Genomic DNA, 14,647 nt, shown 5'->3' with positions numbered 1-14,647 from the left:
ATAGTGGGTCTCAGTGTGTCTATGTCCCAAGGGCCAAATATTGCAGCCTTGTAAACAATTAAAGGGGTTATTTCAAAAAGACACTCTTTTCCTTATACTGTACCTATTAGGGGCGGGGGGGGGGGGGGGACGGACTCCCGTTAGCAATGGGTAGCTCTCATTGTGGCATACCACGTCTGCCCATGTCATTTGAATGGCTGACATGTAATCATACATTTCCCCTGCAGCAGCCGCTACATAATAAATGTATGGCCAGTTACATATTTCATGGGTCTCTGGAGCTGGACTTGTAAAGATCAGCTGATCCCCGGGCCGCTCTAAATATTTAAAGTGCTTGTCTTGATGGGACAACCCCTTTAAGTGACTTCTAAAATCTGCCGTCTGTTTCACTAATGATTTAAGCTTGTCATAAAGGGGGTATAAACTTATATTGTATTACGATCGACATACTATCCACAATTGGTTTCCACGGTCCGTGCTTTGGCCTGGAGCCCGGCCAACAAAAAAATAGTACAAGTTATTTTAGAGGCCGCATTTCGGTCCAGGCTTCTTGGAGTCAATGCACATCTTGTATTTGCATGGTCCGTGATTGCGGACAGCCCGTGCGGCCGTGTGCATGAGGCCTTAGGATAGGTCATCAGTATATGATCGGCGCGGCCCCGCACCGATCAACTTCTCCAGCTGACTCCGGGCATCGGACGTCCATGCCGGAAGCAAATGTCTCCGGTCACGGAATAGCGGCTGAGCTGCAGTACTGCTTCCGGCTCCGTACACTACATACTGTGCAATAACATCCCCGCAGGCAGCCAGAGCAGCTGATCGGTGTGGGGTCCGCGTGTCGGACCGGCACCGATCATATACTGATGACCTGTCCTGTGGTCATCAGTTGTCCGGTAGTGGACAACCCCTTTAATGGGGGTAAAAAAATGGCAGACCTGGGGTCCTTCATTAGGCCCCCAGACTGCCATGACGACCATTGGCACCCCGCGATCGCGTTGCAGGGGGGGCCGATGGCAGGTCATTTTAACGGCTAAGGTCAATAGAGACCACGGCATCTAAGGGTAAGCCCGTGAGCTCGCTCCATACTCCCCCACCCGACCTCCGATATATATGTACAGCGGATGTCAGGAAGGAGTTGAACATTTTGATTCCATTAGTATATTACAGGGGTATGATCAGTTTAAAATCATGGGTTGATCAGAGATTTTTCTTTGACATTTCACATCTCCCCCTAAATATCTAGCACATGTGAATTTTTATCCATACTGTAAAGGATCTGCCAGGCACAGCTTCTGTATCCACGCCCATAGGTAATCAGTCTGCACCTGCTTCTATGTCTGTGAGACTGACTCCATCTTCCACCACTCAGGATGGCAGGCTTAGGAGTGGGAGAGCCTATCACAGCCTGGCCAGACGGAGCTAGCTCCCGCCCTCTGTCTATTTATACCTGCCTTTCCTGTTCCTCCTTGCTTGTGATTCTTCTCTGTTGGTTTCCTGGCCCTGCTGCAGCTTCTTGAACTACTTGTCCCTGCTTCGTATTGACCCTGGCTTACTGACTACTCTTCTGCTCTGCGTTTGGTACCTCGTACACTCCTGGTTTGACTCGGCTTGTTCACTACTCTCCTGCTCTACGTTTGGCACCTCGTACTCTCCTGGTTTGACTCGGCTCGTTTACTACTCTTGTTGCTCACGGTGTTCCGTGGGCAACTGCCCCGTTTCCCTTTGTTCTGTGTTTCCTTGTCTGTTGTCTGTCGTGCACTTATTGAGTGTAGGGACCGTCGCCCAGTTGTACCCCGTCGCCTAGGGCGGGTCGTTGCAAGTAGGCAGGGACTGAGTGGCGGGTAGATTAGGGCTCACTTGTCTGTTTCCCTATCCCTGTCATTCCACATACAATGAGTTCTAAAGCTTGCCTGGGAGATCATCGACCGTTTCTAGCACCTTAAATTTCTGGCCTTTAAAGTTCCAGATGTAGGACAATTTCCAACCATTCTTGCATGATGCTGGACAACTGGTTGCCAGATGAGAGAATTTTTATGTCTATCATGGCTTTTATGTAAGAAGCGCAAGAAAAATAATTTGTCAAGTTTTGTTTAAACATTCCTGTGTGCACAGCAAAGAAGCCTTTACAAATCTGACCTTGAAGTTTGTTACTGTCAAGAATGGGCATCGAAGTTTTATATTGTAAAGGTAGAGAAGAGTATAGTACACGTAGTACAGGTAGATAGCACTGCAGTTCATTTACAGGTAGGTAGAAGTATAGTTAGTGGCGGATCCCCAAAGGAACATTATGGGCGGCTGCCTGGGGGCCCGAGGCTCCAGGGGGGCCCATGGCCACACAAAGAGCTCATCTCAGTTTAGTCACGTTTTTGCCACGAATCGCGGCAAAAGCCGCGACAAAACCGAAGGCCCTGGACTCAATTGTATACGCGTCCTTTGGACACGGATACAATTCACATTGCTGGTGAGGCAAGGGAAGTAGGGGCAGGTAAGTGTGGATCTATCTACTGGGGGGTGGTGCATTCTACAGCAAGTTGTGTGCCGTATCTACAGGGGGGTGGCGCTTTCTACAGGGGGGTGCTTTCTACAGAGGGCACAGTGGCTCCATCTACAGGGGGTAGTGGCGCTTTCTACAGGGGGCTGTGTGACACTATCTACAGGGGGTTGGTGCTTTCTACAGGGGGGCTGTGTGGCGCTCTCTACAGGGGGTTGTGCTTTCTACAGAGGGGGCTGTGTGGCGTTATCTACAGGGGGCGTGGTGCTATCTACAGGGGGTGCTGCTATTTACAGGGGGGCTGTGTGGCACTATTTACAGGTGGCTGTGTGGCACTATTTACAGGGGGGGCTGTGTGGCACTATTTACAGGGGGGCTGTATGGCACTATCTCCTGGGGGTCTGTGTGCCGCTTATCTACAGGGGGAGGGGCTGTGTGGCACTATGTACAGGGGGGTGAGTGTGATGCTATCTACAGGGGGTGTGAGTGTGATGCTATCTACAGGGGGGTGTGATGCTATCTACAGGGGGTGTGCGTATGATACTATCTACAGGGGGGGTGTGATGCTAACTACAGGGGGGTGGCACTTTCTACAGGGGGCTGTGTGTGGCACTATCTGCAGGGGGAGTGGTGCTATCTATAGGGGTGGCACTATACAGAGGGGGTCGTGTGGCACTATTTACAGTGGGCTGTGTGGCACTATTTACAGGGGGGCTGTGTGGCGCTATCTATAGGGGATCTGTGTGGCACTATTTTTAGGGGGGCTGTATGGCACTATCTCCAGTGGGTCTGTGTGCCGCTATCTACAGGGGGAGCTGTGTGGCGCTATCTATATGGGGGGACTTTGTAGCACTATCTACAGGGCTGTGTATGATGCTATCTATAGGGGGGTGTGTGTGTGGTGCTATCCACCAGGGGGCTGGCACTTTCTACAGGGGGCTGTGTGTGGCACTATCTACAGGAGGCACTGTGGATGTGGTGCTTTACTTTACAGAGTCTGACACAATTATATTCTGGGGCACAGTGTTTGATACTATTTTATTCAGGGGTGAAGTGTATGGTTATTGTTATATTTAGGGGCAAAGTTTGTGGTACGATGAAAATTTTATCTTCGTTTGTAGATGTGGAAATGTTGGAAAAGTGATCAGTCTGAGTGGCAAATTCTGCAGAAATGGGGATTGGCCGACAGAAGTTATGATGAGGTCTGGACCCGATGGAGAAGAGAAGGGGAAAAAAATTACTAGAATCTTAGAAGACGTCACCTGTGAGTCACTGGATTTATAGAGAATCTATCACTTCCCCTAACATGTTTATTATAGGAAATCCTTGTATGCCACTAAAAGTCTCAGTGCAGCCCAGGACTTTTAGACAAATGGGTGTTACCATTACCCTTGTCAGCGATGGTTGGGGACATAGCCCATTGACTAGGGGAATCGTAACACCCATTTGTTAATGCTTGCAATAAAAGGTAGTCTTAATAATTGTTACAGCTCGGCAGGGCGGCGGTGACGAAACCACTGAGTATAGTTTATGTAGTAGAGGTAAAGAGGAGTACAGTACAGATGTGTTCATCCTTGACAAGACGATTGTAGATTATTTACTGAGTACCTTCCCCCCAATACCCGACCATCCGAAGTGATGGCCGGGCACTGTGGCACCCTCATTAACCAATTTATTGAAAATAAAAACGGTGTCATCGAAGTGGTCCTCGAATCCGACGTGGTCCAATGACCGAACCTGTAAAAAAAAAAAAAAATACAAAAAATTATAATTTGTAGCACTAGTAACTAAAAAAGCAAAACCATTATAAGGGTATGTTCACACAGAGTTTTATGCAGGCAGAAAAATCTGCCACAGTGGGATTCCGCTCCTTCAGGGAGCTAAAGTGGGGCTAGTAGATAGCAGAGTAGGGAGATACATCCCTGCTCTGCTATAGTGTTCAATAGTATCTGAATCCTAAGGACGTAGATACTATTGAATATGGTGTCTCTACCGCTGTAGCAGCCACAGCAGGGGGGGGGGTCATGTCCCGACGGGCGGCTTGGGCGCCCTTATGGTCGGTGTCGCCGCTAGCAGAAACTATGGCTGCTACAGCAGTAGCGTAGCCACTGAGAGAAGAAGCGCCCGGGTGGAAAGGCAGCTGCTGGGCGCTTCTGAAACACAAGCAGGGGAAGGTAGCCAGCGCAGCGCCCCCTTCCACCTTCTGGAGTGTTGCGCCCTGTGCAAGGGCGCAGGTCACACACCCCCTAAGGCCGGCCCTGCCTGCGACTATATACATTGGGCTTCCTTATTTTAGCTTGAATTTGGTTAAGGACTCTGTTTTCTCATGAAACCATTTTAATAAAATATTGTGTCATGCTTGCAAAACCCTTGACAGGTTGCAATTCACATCACAACTACAGATAAGCGAATTTCACAAAATTAGTTTCAGGGCCGATTCTATCGAATAGGTCTAATTGATCCGAATAAATTTGCCGGGGTTCAAAAGTACCCCAATTGCCCTGTCTGACTTTCTGATTTCTTCTAGTACTGCATCCAACTCGGATTTCACTCCGAAAAATAAAAAGATACTGTACTCTCTTCAGCTGGTTTCCCATATCGATGCGTTCCTGCCAGTCGTGTCCCTGGCGGCTTCCTGAAATTATGCAGTTTTGTCCTATGTGACTGCTGCAGCCTGTGATTCACTGCAGCGGTCACATGGGTCAAGATAACGTTGTCTCAGGAGGCTGGCAGGGATGCATCACAAAATCATGTTTTTTATCAAAGCTGGTCATCTCGCACCACACATCTGAGGATATGTTGAGATAAGAGAAAAAGTAAGGAAGGACACATCTGTACATGTAGTACAGGCAGGGGCATAACTAGGAAACACTGGGCCCCATAGCAAACTTTTGACTGGAGCCCCTTCCTCTGCGTGCCACACACAGCCCGTTCTTGCAGATAGTGTCCCCCTGTAAATAGTGCCATACAGCCCCCTGAAGACAGTGCTATACAGTCCCCCCTGTAGACAGTGCTATACAGTGCCCCCTGTAGACAGGGCTATACAGCCTCTCCATACAGTGCCATACAGCGCCCACTGTAGACAGGGCTATACAGCCTCCCAATACAGTGCTATACAACCCTCCCCCATACAGTGCTATACAGCCCTCCCTGTAGACTGTGATATACTTTCATGTATCATAAAGAGGGACAATCGATGCGGCGCACAGCGTAGCTTTTTTTCTTTTAAGCCACGCCTCTAATCCCACCCAATCCCTGCCCATACACACCCGGTTCAGCCCACACAGTATCATGATCCCATAGTGCCCCCCACACAGTATAATGCCCCAATACAGTATAATGCCCACACAGATGCCCCATACAGTATAATGCCCACACAGATGCCAAATACAGTATAATGTCCACACAGATGCCCCATACAGTATAATGCCCACACAGAAGTCCCCATACAGTAGAATGTCCACACCGATGCCCCATACAGTAGAATGCCCACACAGATGCCCCATACAGTATAATACCCACTCAGAAGCCCCCATACAGTATAATGCCCACAAAGATACCCCATACAGTATAATGCCCACACAGATACCCCATACAGTATAATGCCCACACAGATGCCCCGATACAGTATAATGCCCACACAGATGCCCCCATGCAGTACAATGCCCAAATAAATTCCTACATACAGAATAATGCCCCATAGATGCCCCCGTGCAGCATAATACCCCCATAGCTGTCCCACAGTATAATGCTCCCTATCGCTGCCCCACACAGTATAATGCCCCCGATAGCTGCCCCCACATTATAATGCCCCACACAGATGCCCCATACAGTATAATGCCCACACAGATGCCCCCATACAGTATAATGCCCACACAGATGCCCCCATGCAGTACAATGGCCAAACAAATTCCTACATACAGAATAATGCCCCATAGCTGCCCCATGCAGCATAATACCCCCATAGCTGCCCCCACAGTATAATGCTCCCCATCGCTGCCCCATAATATAATGCCCCCATAGCTGTCCCACAGTATAATGTCCCCATAGCTGCCCCCACAGTATAATGCCCCCCATAGCTGCCCCCACAGTATAATGCCCCCATAGCTGCCCCCACACAGTATAATGCCCCCATAGCTGCCCCATAATATAATGCCCCCATAGCTGTCCCCACAATACAGTGCCCCCATAGAGGCCCCCACAATATAATTCCCCGATAGCTGTCCCCACAGTATAATGCCCTCACAGTATAATGGCCAAACAAATTCCTACATACAGAATAATGCCCCATAGCTGCCCCATGCAATATAATACCCCCATAGCTGCCCCCACAGTATAATGCTCCCCATCGCTGCCCCATAATATAATGCCCCCATAGCTGTCCCCACAGTATAATGTCCCCATAGCTGCCCCCACAGTATAATTACCCCATAGCTGCCCCCACAGTATAATGCCCCCCATAGCAGCCCCCACAGTATAATGCCCCCATAGCTGTCCCCACAATACAGTGCCCCCATAGAGGCCCCCACAATATAATTCCCCGATAGCTGTCCCCACAGTATAATCCCCTCACAGTATAGTGCCGCCCATACAGTATAATGCCCCTCATAGCTGCCACCTTATCAGCCCCCCTTCCCTACAGAGTATAATGCCCCATGGTGCCTAATAGAAAAATAATAACCTAATTACTTACCTATCCCTGTTCCCATGACAGGTGTGAGTGACTCGGAGCAGACAGGCGTGATGACGTCACAACATCGCACCTGCCTGCGCCGAGCCGCTCATGGCAGAGTGAATGCTGGAGCAAGGAGCCGTCACTCCTGCTCCAGCATTTAGGAAACGGTAGCAGCACAGTCAGCGCTGTGTGGCTACGGCGGCACTGAAATTGCGACCGTTGCGACCCCTAGAGCTACTCCACTGTTACAGAAGCCTATGGCAGAGCAGGGAGATACTTCCCTGCTCTGTCATAACAGAGACGTAGCTAGGTTCTCCAGCACCCGGGGCAAAGATTCAGTTTGGCGCCCCCCCCCCCACCTCTTTCCCGACATCTCCTTCCCCCTCGCCGTGTTTGTTTTCTCTACCAATCGACGTGTCATTTCTTTTCCATATTTCTTTTTATGTAACGCGAGCATAAAAACATTTGTACATTTTACAAGCAATATAGTTCTATACACAGCACCAGAACCAAGCTCAGTACATAAATACAGCCCCAGAACCAAGCTCATTACATATATACAGCACCAGCACAAATACAGCTCAATTTAGTGCAAACCCTGCCGTATAGGTGTGTACGGCATAAAACTACAGCTCCCAGCATGGCCCGAACAATGGTAAGGATATGCTGGGAGTTACTGTTTCACAAAAAATAAATCATATCATAATCATATCACCCATCTCGCTGCAGATCATACAGTGACTACATTACTGATTAGAGGCAGAATAAACATTTACATTAAGTGACTCACCGGTGACGTCTCAGATTCTAGTTATTTTTCTCTATCCGATCCAGACCTCTATGATGACTTCTGCCGGTCACAGCCCATTTCTGCAGTTTGCCGCTCAGATGTCTTCAGCTTCTCACCTTTCCTACATTTCTGCACCTATAAATAAATATAAAGTTATCATTATACCACACACTACGCCCCTAAATATAATAGCGCCATACACTGCACCTCTAATTATAATAGCACCATACACTGTATCCCACACACACACACTGTGCCCCCTGTAGATAGTGCCTGCCATAGAGCCCCCTGTAGATAGTGCGCCCATATAGCCCACCCCTGTATATAGTGTCCCACAAATAACTCCCCCTATAGTGCCCTACAGATACCCCACCCCTGTATATAGCCCCCTGTAGATATAGCCCAGCCCTGTATATAGTGCTCCACGTATAGCCCAACCCTGTATATAGCCCCCTGTAGATATAGCCCACCCCTGTATATAGTGCTCTACAGATAGCCCACCCCTGTATATAGCCCCCTGTAGATATAGCCCACCCCTGTATGTAGCCCCCTGTAGATATAGCCCACCCCTGTATATAGTGCTTTACATATAGTCCACCCCTGTATATAGTGCTCCACATATAGTCCACCCCTGTATATAGTGTTTCACAGATAGCCCACCCCTGTATATAGCCCCCCTGTACATATAGTCCACCCCTGTATATAGTGCTCCACTAGATAGTCCACCCCTGTATATAGTGTTCCACAGATAGCCCACCCCTGTATATACTATATACAGGGGTGGGCTATCTGTGGAGCACTATATACAGGGGTGGACTATATGTACAGGGGGGCTATATACAGGGGTGGGCTTTCTGTGGAGCACTATAGGGGGAGCTATTTGTGGGATTCTATATACAGGGGTGGGCTATATCTACAGGGGGACTATATACAGGGGTGGGCTATATCTACAGGGGGACTATAGCTACAGGGGGACTATATCTACAGGGGGACTATATCCAGGGGTGGGCTATATCTACAGGGGGGATATATCTACAGTGGGGCTATATCTACAGGGGGGCTATATTCAGAGGGGGGCTATATCCAGGGGTGGGCTATATCCAGGGGAGGGCTATATTCAGAGGGGGGCTATATTCAGGGGTGGGCTATATCCAGAGGTGGGCTATGTCTACAGGGGTGGGCTATATCTACAGGGGGGGCTATATCTACAGGGGGGCTATATCTACAGGGGGCTATATACTATATAGCCCCCCTGTAGCTATAGCCCACCCCTGTATATGGTGGTCCATAGATAGCCCACCCCAGTATATAGCCCCCCCTGTAGATAGACACACACTCGTAGATAAAGCCCCCCGTAGATAAAGCCCCCCCGTGTAGATAAAGTCCCCCCCCCCCGCAGACAAAGTCCCCCTTGTAATTAAAAGTTCCCCCCCGTGTAGACAAAGTCCCCCCCCCCCCCGTAGATAAAGTCCTCCCTGTAGATACAGCCACACTTTCATTACAATTTAAAAAAAAAAGCTATTCAAACTCACCTTATTCCCGCTCCCACGCCGTCCGGCAGCCATGGAGACCTGCTCTCTTCTGCGCAGGTCTCCTGGTGGTTGAACGCAGCGTCTATGAAAGGCGCTGATTGGCTGGGCAGGATGACTTTCCCTGTCAGTCAGCGCCTTTCATCGACGGAAGCTTCACTGGTACAAAAGGTACCAGTTGCTTCACTCATGGAAAGGTGCTGAATGGCCGGGCACAGAACATACCCGGCCATTCATTGCTTCTAATTGTACCTGTGTCCTATAGACACAGGTACAATTATAGTGCAGGAGGAGGTGGCGCTGGCACCCCCCTCTAAGCTGCACCCGGGGCACATGCCCCGCCTGCCCCCCCCCTAGCTACGCCCCTGGTCATAGTGTTCAATAGCATCTGTGTCCGTAGGACGCAGATACTATTGATTGTGGCGTTGCAACCGCTTTAGCAGCCATAGCGGCTGCTAGCGGTGCCTCCGAGCCGCTTATTCAGTAACAGGGTATTATTCAGTCACTATGTTGTTAAAACTAAAGGACCCAAATATGCTCCTTAATCATGTTCTTGAGCAATTTCAATGCCTTGGTATCAACGTGGCATAAAATAGAATTGCTTGGAATTTACTATTTATGTGTGGTCTGTAATATTATCAAAATATTATCAAAATCAGCTCTTTCTGAAAGTGGAAATTCCAGTATGACGTTCCGAGCTTGTGTGTGTCTATGTATGTTTTTACCTCTATCTATCGCGACTTAAGCTTATACATCTGGGTTTTTTTTTTTACAAATTACTCACTTTATTCATAAAACGTTGAGAAAATACTTTTAAATACTGAAAACTATCTGGCAGACTTCCAATAGATGCAAAAATAACAACAACAACTTCAGCATTAGTAACACTGATAATTATGTTGGTTACCAATAATTTCATGGGTCAATAAAAATTAAGAAATGCAAAAAAGTAAAAAGTAAAGCCCACCAAATAGCTTGCAAATATCTGATAAAAGTCAAAAAGCATTGAAGTATAACCCTCAACCACATGTCTACGGAACAACTCACAGTAGAAAAAATATATTTGGTCAACAGAGCATACTTGTTCTTAATGGTAGACATTCCATAGAGCCAGACCATGTAACTGCTATTAGTAGGGAGGGGGCCCAGCTTTGGTTGGTCACATCCACTTTGCTACTGGGTGGGTTCATCTGTGTAAGATTCTCCAATCCAGGGAAACTGCATGGTTACCAAAGGGGTAGAGAATTTGCCCAACAGTCATAGAATCACCAGATCCTTCTGGCTTGGGTGGCAAAACCCTGCAGCTTAATGTGTGGCCCATTTTGATGATTGCTATGGGACCCCCTTTCTTCTGTGCACGCAACTGCTTCTTTTCTGCACAGGGGTGCACTATTACAGCACAGAAATTGTGAGGGTCCAACTGCTGTCCTCACAAAATCATGCAATCATAACCATACTCCCATTTTATATCTGTATGGTTAATATATGGTGATAATATTGATCTTTGTATAGTGTTTTTTATTCAGTAACAGAATGGGGGTATTATTCAGTCACTATGTGGTTATGGTGTGGCGCTATTATTCAGTGACAGTGTGGTTATGGTGTAGAGGTATTATTCAGTAACATTATGTGGGTATTATTCAGTTTCTATGTTGTTATGGTGTGGCGGTATTATTCAGTAACTGTATGGGGATATTATTCAGTCACTATTTATGGTGTGGAGGTATTATTTAGTAACAGTATGGTGGTATTATTCAGTCGCTACATTGTTATAGTGTGGAGGTATTATTCAGTAACAGTATGTGGGTATTATTCAGTCACTATGTGGTTATGATGTGGAGGTATTATTCAGCAACATTATGGGGGTATTATTCAGTCACTATGTGGTTATGTTGTGGCGCTATTATTCAGTAACAATATCGTTATAGTGTGGATTTATTATTCAGTAATAGTGTGGGGGTATTATTCAGTCGCTATGGTGTTATGGTGTGGCAGTATAATTCAGTAACAGTATGGAGGTATTATTCAGTAACAGTATGGGGGTATTATTCAGTAACAGTATGGGGGTATTATTCAGTCACTATGTGGTTATAGTGTGGAGGTATTATTCAGTAACATTATGGAGGTATTATTCAGTCACTATGTGGTTATGGTGTGGCGCTATTATTCAGTAACAGTATGAGGGCATTATTCAGTCACTGTGTTTATAGTGTGGCGGTATTATTCAGTAACAGTATGGGGGCATTATTCAGTCACTATGTGGTTATAGTGTGGAGGTATTATTCAGTAACATTATGGAGGTATTATTCAGTCACTATGTGGTTATGGTGTGGCGCTATTATTCAGTAACAGTATGAGGGCATTATTCAGTCACTGTGGTTATAGTGTGGTGGTATTATTCAGTAACATTATGGAGGTATTATTCAGTCTCTATATGGTTATGGTGTGGTGCTATTATTCAGTAACAGTATGGGGGCATTATTCAGTCACTGTGGTTATGATGTGGCGGTATTATTCAGTAACAGTATGGGGGCATTATTCAGTCACTATGTGGTTATGGTGTGGGGGTATTACTCAGTAACAGTATGGGGGCATTATTCAGTCACTATGTGGTTATGGTGTGGTGGTATTATTCAGTAACAGTATGGGGGCATTATTCAGTCACTATGTGGTTATGGTGTGGTGGTATTATTCAGTAACATTATGGGGGTATTATTCAGTCACTATGTGGTTATGGTGTGGCGCTATTATTCAGTAACAGTATCGGGGCATTATTCAGTCACTATGTGGTTATGGTGTGTAGGCATTATTCAGTAACAGTATGGAGGCATTATTCAGTCACTATGTGGTTATGGTGTGTAGGTATTATTCAGTAACAGTATGGGGGCATTATTCAGTCACTATGTGGTTATGGTGTGTAGGTATTATTCAGTAACAGTATGGGGGTATTATTCAGTAACAGTATGGGGTTGTTATTCAGTCACTATATGGTTATGGTGTGGTGCTATTATTCAGTAACAGTATGGGGTTGTTATTCAGTTACTATAAGGTTATGGTGTGACGGTATTATTCAAAAAACCTAAAGGACCCAAATATGCTCCTTAATCATTTTCTTGAGCTCAGTTTGCAATTTCAATTACTTTGTATCAACGTGGCATCCTAATGGGATCAGTCACTGTGATATCTTTTAATATTTACATTAAACACTCTGGGTGCTTCTTAAACCCAATTTCTGTTGTTTTGCTTTTACATTATTTTAGCTACCATCTAAATCATAAAGTAAGTGTCTGACAGAAAATCATCCCCTTGTGCTATTGCTCTAACCTTAATTTCTTGTAAATTGAAAAATTGCTTGGAATTTACTATTTATGTGTGGTCTGTAATGTTATCAAAATCAGCTCTTTCTGAAAGTGGAAATTCCAGTATGATGTTCCGAGCTTGTGTGTCCATGTATGTTTTCCTCTCTATCTATCGCGGCTTAAGCTTATACATCTGTTTGTTTTTTTTACAAATTTCTCACTTTCTTCATAAAATGTTGAGAAAAAACTGAAAACTATCTGGCAGACTTCCAATAAAAAATGCAAAAATAACAACAACTTCAGCATTAGTAACACTGATAATTATGTTGGTTACCAATAATTTCATGGGTCAATAAAAATTAAGAAATGCACAAAAATAAACAAAAAATAAATAAAAAAGTAAAGCCCACCAAATAGCTCGCAAATATCTGATAAAAGTCAGAAAGCATTGAAGTATAACCTTCAACCACATGTCTACGGAACAACTCACAGTAGAAAAAATATATTTGGTCAACAGAGCATACTTGTTCTTAATGGCAGACATTCCATAGAGGCAGACAGTGGCGGATTAAGTAGACCATAGGCCCTGGGCTTTTACCCAAACTTGGGCCCCCCTTCCTCACCGCCGCCCTGCCGTGCCGTAACTATTTTTAACACTACCTTTTTGGGCAAGCATTAACAGTGTTACGATTTCCCTTGTCACAGCGCGGTGTCCCTACATACTGACAGTATCACACTGTGCAGGGACACAACCTCCTGACAAGGGGAATTATCTATCAGTCTTGGACTGCAGAAAGACTTTCTGTGAAATACAAGGATTCCTATAATAAAAGTGTCAGGAGAGGTGACAGATTCTCTATAAATCTAGTGGCTCACAGGTGACGACGTCTCAGATTCTAGTAGTTTTTTTCCTCTTTTCTTCTCCATCCGGTCCAGCGCTCATGACGACTTCTCCCGGCCATGACTCATTTCTGCAGAATTTGGCACTCAGACGTCTCCTCACTTTTCCAACATTTCCACACCTATAAACGAAAATAAAGTTATCATGGTGCCACATACTGTGCCCCTAAATATAATAGCACCAAACACTGCGTGCCTGAATATAATACCACACACTGTAAAACACCACATATACACACATCCCCCTGTACATAGTGCCACACACAGCCCCCTGTACATAGTGCCACACACACGCCCATAGATATCGCCATACACAGCCCCCTCTATATATCACACATCCCCCCCCCGTAGAGAGTGTTACACACAGCCCCCTATAGATAGTGCCATACAGCCCCCCTGTAGAGAGCGCCACACAGCCCTCCCCCTCTTGTAAATAGCACCAAAAAGCCCCCCCTATAAAGAGCGCCACACACATACCACTGTGGATAGCACTAGACAGCCCCCCCTTGTATATAGTGGCACACAGCGCTCCCCCTTGTATATAGTGGCACACAGCGCTCCCCCTTGTATATAGTGGCACACAGCGCTCCCCCTTGTATATAGTGCCACACAGCGCTCCCCCTTGTATATAGTGCCACACAGCGCTCCCCCTTGTATATAGTGCCTCACAGCGCTCCCCCTTGTATATAGTGCCACACAGCGCTCCCCCTTGTATATAGTGCCACACAGCGCTCCCCCTTGTATATAGTGCCTAACAGCGCTCCCCCTTGTATATAGTGCCTCACAGCGCTCCCCCTTGTATATAGTGCCACAAGGATATGTACACATTTAAAAACGTTATATCATAATTTTATATATATATATATATATATATATATATATATATATATATATATATATATTAGTATGTGTGTGATTGATTGATTGATTGATTTAATTAAAAAATATTTTCACTTTTTGAGA

General features: G+C 46.1%; 1 long non-coding RNA gene across 1 annotated transcript in view; it reads left to right on the top strand.

The window, feature by feature from the left end:
• LOC142652351 (uncharacterized) overlaps positions 1–14,647 on the top strand; it is a 28,109-nt gene that overhangs the window by 3,812 nt on the left and 9,650 nt on the right. The window lies entirely within an intron of this gene.

Source organism: Rhinoderma darwinii, chromosome 5 (assembly GCF_050947455.1).
Source record: "Rhinoderma darwinii isolate aRhiDar2 chromosome 5, aRhiDar2.hap1, whole genome shotgun sequence".
In the NCBI taxonomy this organism is placed as follows: Eukaryota; Metazoa; Chordata; class Amphibia; order Anura; family Rhinodermatidae; genus Rhinoderma; species Rhinoderma darwinii.
This window is presented reverse-complemented; position numbering and strand designations above follow the sequence as displayed.